Below are 6450 nucleotides of genomic sequence, written 5' to 3'. Positions count from 1 at the left end.
TTTTTTTTTAAAGATTTTATTTATTTATTTGACAGAGAGAGACACAGCGAGAGAGGGAACACAAGCAGGGGGAGTGGGAGAGGGAGAAGCAGGCTTCCCGCCGAGCAGGGAGCCCGATGTGGGGCTCGATCCCAGGACCCTGGGATCATGACCTGAGCCGAAGGCAGACGCTTAACGACTGAGCCACCCAGGCGCCCCTATTCCATTTATTTCTGCTCTAATATTTATTTCCTTTTTTCTACTAGCTTTGGGTTTTGTTTGTTCTTCTTTTTCTAGCTCCTTTAGGTGTAAGGTTAGATTGTTTAACATTTTTCTTGTTTCTTGAGGTAGGCCTGTATTATAAAGTTCTCTTTTAGAACTCCTTTTGCTGTCTCCCAAGGATTCTAGACTGTTGTGTTTTCATTTTCATTTGCCTCCAGGTGTTTTTTATTTCCTCTTTGATTTCTTCATTGACCCATTTGTTGTTTAGCCTCCATGTGTTTGTGTTTTTTTCTAGTTTTTTTTCTTGTAATTGATTTCTAGTTTTATACCATTGTGGTCTGAAAGGATGCTTGATGTGATTTCTGTCTCTTAAAGTTATTGAGACCTGTTTTGTGGGAAAACATGTGATTTATTCTAGAGAAAGTTCCATGTGCACTTGAGAAGAATTTGTATTCTACTGGTTTTGGATGGAATATTCTGCATATATCTGTTAGGTCCATCTGGTCTAATATGTCATTCAAAGCCACTATTTCCTTGTTGATTTCCTTTCTGGATGATCTATCCATTGATGTAAGTGTGTGTTAAAGTCCCCTACTATCATTGTATTGCTGTCAATTTCTTCCTTTATGTCTGTTAATATTTGCTTTATGTATTTTAGAGGCTCCTATGTTTGGTGAATAGATATTCACAATTGTTATAGCCTCTTCAATCCTCTTGTTGGATTGATCCCTTTATCCTTATGTAGTGCCCTTCTTTGCCTCTTGCTACAGTCTTTGTTTTAAAGTCTATTTTGTCTGATGTAAGCATTGTTACCCTGGCTTTTTTTTTTTTTTTGCTTCCATTTGCATGGTATTTTTTTTCCCATCCATTCACTTCCAGTCTATATGTGTCTTTAGGTCTGAAGTGAGTCTCTTGTGGGCAGCATATAGTTGCATCTTGTTTGAAAAAACAGCTTATTAAACTACCCACAAATAACCAGTATTAATATTTTAATGCATATCTAGAAATTTTTAAGGCATATGTATATATATTTTTGCAAAATAGGATCAAATAAAAATGTTGTTTGGAAACTTTTTTCTATGTAACTAATATTTCTACATTATCATTTTTAATATGGATACATCAGCATTGTAAAGGTAATTCTTCATATTTTTCTAGTTATTTTATGGTTTTATTTTTATGTTTAAATCCTTAATTAATTTGGTATAGATTTTAGTATACAGTGGGAGATAAAGAGCTAATTAAAATTTTTATTTTCCAAAATGACCATGAGATAGAGTACTGAGAGCAACAGGGCTTAAAGCCAGTCCTTTCTCTACTTCAACTTGTGTCACAGAAGGGCTATCAGAGAGCTTCTACTCAGTGGACATTTGGCATATCCCTAGGAAAAAAATGAGGATGAAAAGTTATAGTCACTAGACTATATTACATTTCTCACAAATGCTAGTGAGTACATCATCTTTCTTTCTTGTTCTAATATAGCTCACCACAGCTAGTAAATAATTCTTAAGAGTTTTAACATGGACCTCAAAGCCCTGGCTCTATAGCTACCATACCCATTTCTTTCACTTGAGACCATTGTAGTTTTCCAGCTTCTAGAGAGAAAATGCCAGGGAGCTAGAACTAGCCTATGTTAGATATGGGCATCTTGACCCAGAACAAAAGCAGCAACTATATCCTCTTAGATATATTGATTTATTTTCTCTATGTACTTCAGAACATTTTTCATACCTACTCAGAGCACTACCACTGTCACATGTCTGTTTCTGTGGTAACAGGCTATATTTCTATATCACTCCAATTCCCTCTATTTGTAACCATCATGCTTTTTCTAGGCAAAACCCACAAATGCATCAGAGTGGAACAGACAGCTGTCCAGTCCAAGGCTTTCATAGGAGTAAAATTTGACAGGTTTTGATCAATGTGAACACAGAATTTGCTATCTGACATTAAGAAGAGGGGGTCTTGTAACAGCATCAGGGCCATGGAGGCCAGCAGCAGTCCTAGCCAGATTCTGATCCTGACTGAACCACAAACTGATGATAGGGCAAGTGACACTTTTCTTCTGATTCTTCATCTTCTAAGTTAGGGAACACTTTGTATACTTTGTCTTTATTCAAGGCCTAGGATTCTGATGAAGATAAATAATGTAATAACTACGACTAACATTTATTGAATATATATGAGCCTTGCACTGTGGTAGTTACTTTAGATAACTCATTTAGGTCTTACATAATCTAGCAAAGTAGTCTTTATTATTATTATTTTATAGATAAAGAGATGTATTAAATAAATTGCACAAGGTCACACAACCTGTAGATATTTTAAGATAAGCTGAAACTTCAGAATGATTCATATTATTCTAGATGTGTTTTGAAAACTTAAAAATAAATATATATTTCCCATTTCTGGTTTGACATGTCAATAGCTTGAAAGTCATCACTCCCATATTCCCAACAAGAAAAGAGCTGAACAAACTTAAAATCAACTCTTAGATCCATCAAAGAATTGAGGTCACAAGGCAAACTGCTGGTATGATGGGTACAGAGAATCACAGTTTATGAGGAGTAGAAGCCTGGAGCTGGAGCCAGTATCAGTAAGAACACTTTAAAACTGTAATTGACAGATTGCTACAGGATCAGTGTGAACTAGCTTAAAAGCTAAAAACCTCAAGGGAGTACAGTCTTAGGTGGGCCCCCACACTTTCATGAGTTTTACCTTCAAGAGACCTACCAGGTTCTCACTGTGAAGATTAGAGAAAATTTCCCTTGTGTTTATGGCAAGAGGAGAGGAAAAGTAGCCATTTTAAAATGTACCCAGATTTCTCTATTCTCCTTAACAAGGACTGCCCTGAAGGAAAATTATTGTACCAGAGCCTAACTGACTGGGTTTTATCAGAGCCTAACTGACCTGGGGAACAGGAAATACCAATCTCAGGCACATTAAAAGATTGGGACCTAATCATAGGACTACAGAATGCTTCCCCTCCACTTACATTTTACCACCACATCAACAAGGCTTCTATATAGTAACAGCAGATTATAACTTAAAAACACTGCAAGTTTCAGACTGTACTTAAGGAGTTTCTAGGGACACCCAAAGACAACAAGAGGAGACTAAAACAAAAAAATAAAAGAGGAAATTTTAGCCTCTGACACCACAGCTACAGCAAACAGTAAACACACCCTAACTCCTAGTCAGATAAACATTAAATATTACATTACAGGCCTATGTACCTCTATTACTTTTACCCAGTACATTATGTCTGGCTTTCAGTCAAAATTTAAAAGGCATACCAGAAGGTAAAAAATATAGTCTGAAGAGACAAACCAAGCATTAGAACCAGACTCAGATATGGCAGAGACTTTGGAATTATTGGACCTGGAATTTAAAATAACTATGAATAATGTGCTAAGGGTGTTAATGAAAAACTGGACAACATGCAAGAACAAATGGGTAATGTAAGCAGAGAGATGAAAACTCTAAGAAAAAGTAAAAAAGAAATGCTAACCCACATAAATGTAGTCAACCAATCTTTGACAAGGAACAAAGACAATATAGTAGGATAAAGAAGTGTTTTCAATAAAATAGCTGGAACAACTGGACATTGACATACAAAAAAGTGAATATAGACACAGACCTTACACTATTCACAAAAATTAACTCAAAATGGATCACAGACGTAATTTAAAGTGCAAAACTATAAAACTCCTAGAAGATAATATAAGAGAAAATCTAGATGACCTTGGGTATTATGATGACTTTTTCAATACAGGACCATGATCCATGAAAGAAATAATTGATAAACTGGAATTAATTAAAATTAAAAACTTCTGCTCTCTGAAAGACAATGTCAAGAGAATGTCAAGAAGACAAGCCACAGGCTGGGAGAAAATATTTATGGAAGAAACACCTGGTAAAAGACTGTTATCCAAAATATACAAAGAGCTCTTAAGTCTCCACAATAAGAAAACAAACAACACAATTTTTAAAAATGGGCCAAAGACCTTAAAAGACATCTCACCAAAGAAGATGTGCAGATGGCAAGAAAGCATATGAAAAGATACTTCACATCATTTGTCATTAGGGGAATACAAATTAAAACAACAATGAGATAAAACTACACACCTATTAGAATGGCCAAAATCTGGAACACTGACAATACCAAATGCTGTTGAGGATGTGGTGCAGCAAGAACCCTCACTAAGTGCTGGTGGGAATGAAAAATGGTGCAGCCACTTTGGAAGAGTTTGGTGGTTTCTTACAAAACTAAACATACTCTAACTATACAACATAGCAGTAGGGATCAGTGGTTTCTAGAAATTGCGGGTGAGGAATAAATAGGTGGAGCACAGGATCTTCAGGTCAGAATGGTATTATAATGATGGATACATGTCATTATACATTTTCCCAAACTCATAGAATGTACAACAGGAGTGTAAACTATGAACTGGGTGATTATGATGTGTCAGCGTAGGTTCAGCAATTGTAACAAATGTACCACTCCGGTGGAGGATTGTTGATAATGGGGGGAAGAAGGCTTCTCATGGGTGGGGGCAAGTATATATGGGAAATCTCTCTACTTTCCCTTCAATCTTGCTGTGAACATAAAACTGCTCTAAAAAAAGTAGACATAAGTAAGAAAAAAACATTAACAATAAGAAACACTGAAACTAAGAGCTGGTTCTTTGAAAAGATAAATTGACAAACCTTTAGCTAAACTCACCAAGAAGAGATAACTTAAATAAATAAAATCAGAAAAGAAAGGAGAATGTTACAACTGATACCACAGAAATACAAAGGATCATAAAATACTACTATGAACAATTATATGCCAACAATTTGGATAACCTAGGAGAAGTGGATAAATTCCTAAAAACATATAACCTACCGGGGCGCCTGGGTGGCTCAGTCATTAAGCGTCTGCCTTCAGCCCAGGTCATGATCCCAGGGTCCTGGGATCGAGCCCCGCATTGGGCTCCCTGCTCCGTGGGAGGCCTGCTTCTCCCTCTCCTGCTCCCCCTGCTTGTGTTCCCTCTCTCTCTGTCAAATAAATAAAATCTTTAAAAAAAAAAACAAAAAAAACAAACAAAAAAACCCATATAACCTACCAAGACTGAATCATGATGAAATAGAAAATCTGAGCAGACTAATTACTAGTAAGGAGATTGAATCCATAATAAAAAACCTTCCAACAAACAAAAGTCCAGGATCAGATGGCTTTACTGGTGAATTCTACCAAATACTCAAAGAATTAATATCAATCCTCAAATTCTTCCAAAAAATAGAAGAGGAGGGAACTCTTCCAAACTTATTTTATGAAGTCAGTATTACCCTGATTCTAAAACCAGTCAAGGGTACCAAAGAAAAGAAAATTATGTGACAATATCCTTGATGAACATAGATGCAGAGATCTTCAACAAAATATAAGCAAACCAAATTCAACAATACATTAAAAGGATCATACAGCACAATCAAGTGGGATTTATTTCAGGGATGTAGGGATGGTTCAACATCTACAGATCAGTCAATGTGATACACCACATTAACAATGAAGGACGAAAATCATAAGATCATCTCAATAGATGCTGAAAAAACATTTGACAAAATTCAACATCGATTTATGATAAAAACTCTGAACAAAGTGAATATAAAGGGAATGTACCTCAACATAATAAAGGCCATATATGACAAGTCCACAGTTGAAAGTTTTTCTTCTAAGATCAGGAACAATACAAAGATGCCCACTCTCACCACTTTTATTCAACAGAGTATTAGAAGCCCTAGTTAGAGCAATTATGCAAGAAAAAGAAAAAAAAGGCATCTAAATTGGGAAGAAAGAAGTAAAACTATCACTATTTGCAGATGAAATGATATTATATATGACAACCCTAAAAATTAAAAAAATTTAGAATTAATAAATTCAGTAAAGTTGCAGGATACAAAATCAATACACAAATCTGTTGCATTTGTATACACTAATTATGATTTATCTGAAAGAGAAATTAAGAAAACAATTTACAATTGCACCAAAACCCATAAGATACCTAGGAATAAACCTAACCAAAGAGGTAAAAGACCTGTATATTGAAAGCTAGAAGACATTAATGAAAGAAATGGAAAAAGACAAAAAAAAAAAAAAAAAAAAAAGGAAAGATATCCCATGTTCATGTATTGGAAGAATTAATATTGTTAAAATGTTCATACTATCCAAGTAATATATAGTTTCAATGAAATCCTTATAAAAAT

At 35.1% G+C, this 6450-nt stretch overlaps 1 long non-coding RNA gene across 1 annotated transcript; it reads right to left on the bottom strand.

Annotated features, from left to right (window-relative positions):
- Positions 1-1004: 1004 nt before the first annotated feature.
- Positions 1005-6154, bottom strand: LOC145719470 (uncharacterized). Its single transcript, XR_014142404.1, has 2 exons — positions 5309-6154; positions 1005-5088 (listed from the first exon to the last, which is right to left on the bottom strand). It is a non-coding gene; the product is annotated as an uncharacterized LOC145719470 (long non-coding RNA).
- Positions 6155-6450: the final 296 nt, after the last annotated feature.

Source organism: Leptonychotes weddellii, unplaced genomic scaffold (assembly GCF_054177405.1).
Source record: "Leptonychotes weddellii isolate Sample4059 unplaced genomic scaffold, ASM5417740v2 HiC_scaffold_4660, whole genome shotgun sequence".
In the NCBI taxonomy this organism is placed as follows: domain Eukaryota; kingdom Metazoa; phylum Chordata; class Mammalia; order Carnivora; family Phocidae; genus Leptonychotes; species Leptonychotes weddellii.
This window is presented reverse-complemented; position numbering and strand designations above follow the sequence as displayed.